Genomic DNA, 2,184 nt, shown 5'->3' with positions numbered 1-2,184 from the left:
AAATATCGCAGTTTTCGTATTTCTTAAAATTACCGTTATATGGGAGGAAGGCGTGGTTATTATCCGATTTCGCCCATTTTCAATACCATCCGTCCCACGCCCAAAAGAAGTTCACGTACCAAGTTTCGTTAAGATATCTCAATTTTTACTCGAGTTATCGTGTGCACAGACGGACGGACGGACGGACGGACGGACAGACAGTCACCGCTTAATCGATTTCTCTTTTCATTCTGATCATTTATGTATACATTTGTCTATATCTATCTCGATTCGTTTTGCCTGTTACAAACAACCGTTATGTGAACAAAGTTATAATACCCTTGTGCACAAGTGCGCTCGGGTATAAAAATTTTAATTAGAAGCCAGTGTCTCAGTTTGCTTCAAGAAGCAAACCTTATACTTAAGAATGTTTAAAAGTACCAATCACCCCTATTCTGGTAGTCGTAAGTCGTTCGTTGAATTATGTCGTCAATTAAAGCATTAACGACGGATTTTAATACGTTTTCGATACTTCTTCATTTCGAAAGGATAATATGAATAAAAATTTGTAGTAGATTATGTCATTGTTTGCCTCTTAATGCCAATGAAAATCTCAAATTTCGACGAACGACTGTCGTTCCGGCAATCGGAATAGGGGCGAATATTTAGGGACTCAATCTATAATTTCTCATGGCTTAATTAATTTTTTCAACTACGCAAAAACTTTGAAAGACTAAGAATTCGCTAAAAAGAGTATCTAACTCTTTGTCTTGTATGCAAAACTCTTTTACAATGTCAGTAAATTGTGAAAAAAGAATTTTAAGTTATAGGCAAAAGCCATTCGAATATTCAAATTTATTAAACTAAAAGTTATTTTCGAGATAACTAGCAACACTTGACAAAAAAAGTAAGCCTTCTTTTTAAATAACTTAAGCTCCATCATATTATCGCAACTAGTATGTAATAGAGGTTTACGCCGACGCGTTTGGAATCGCCGGCGCTACAGCCCATTAGGTACATTCCAAGGGGCTATGAGGTCACTAATCTTATCATGTCCTCTCGTCAGCGTTAGGCATTCGCCATGCCAATTCAGATTATAATTCTATTTAATTCATTCATTGAATTAGTTTTAAATTTAAATTACGTTATTTCCTACTTGAATTAAAATGTTGAGTGTCTGGCGGTTTAAAAAAAATGGCTTATAGATGGTTAAAGTTTCCACTAAAATATTAAGCGCCAAATTTTTCTAAGGAGAACCGATTGTAATGAAAAATAATAATAATTTTTACCAAAAAGGGGGAACTTTAACCCTGTGTAGAAAACAATGCGATTCGAGGGAGCAAAACTTCCTGGGGTTTGACCACCACTAAGGAATGCTAACGTAGTCACCTAGTACTTGTAGGACCCCAGAATAAAATAACTTACGAATGTAAAAATTAGAATGAGGCTCTTCTGTTAAAACTGTTCCCTGAGATATTGGCATTAAAATTTTTGGCGTGTTATAACTTTCTTGTTGTTGTAGTATGTGTATAAAAAAATAGTATTGTAGTAGTATTGAAAAGAATTGTCTACTGCGGAAAAAAATAATTTGATTACAGTAGACGCTCACAAATTAGAACCACTTTGTTTTTAGGGTGATTCTAATTTCTGAAAAATTCTAATTCCTGGACGTTTTTTTATTTCAATAAAACCTTAAAATTTAAGTCAATTTGCATTGAAAAACTACAATGAAATTTTGTCTTACTAAATTTTATTCATAAAAACGAGAAAACATAAGGTAACAATCCAATATACATATATGTATTTATGCGCTATGTCAAAAAAAGGTCCAAAAAAATAAAAACTCCAATTACAGTAAATATATTTTTTTTTATCAAAAATACATAAGAGATCGATAAATATACATTAAAACAGCCAAAAATTAATCAAAAACTTCGTAACTAATTTGCAGGCATGTAGTCTGTTATTGCTGTTTGCTTCTTCCTTTTATTTGTTTCTGCAATAACAATCTCATTGCGAAGAGCTAGCAGATTGCTTGTGTGCTTTGCGGAAAACGATTTACTATAAGTACACCATTTTATTAAATTATTGACGCTTTCAATGGCTGTAGAAGTAGAGACAACTGGTAAGACCTCCCGGTCATCAAATTCGCTGCTACCTGAAGACTCATCATCGCTATTGAGATCATGTGCAGGGTCGTCATCA

This window comes from Rhagoletis pomonella, unplaced genomic scaffold (assembly GCF_013731165.1).
Source record: "Rhagoletis pomonella isolate Grant_MI unplaced genomic scaffold, Rhpom_1.0 Rhpom_scaffold_00001, whole genome shotgun sequence".
NCBI lineage: Eukaryota > Metazoa > Arthropoda > Insecta > Diptera > Tephritidae > Rhagoletis > Rhagoletis pomonella.
Note: the sequence above shows the minus strand (reverse complement) of the source record.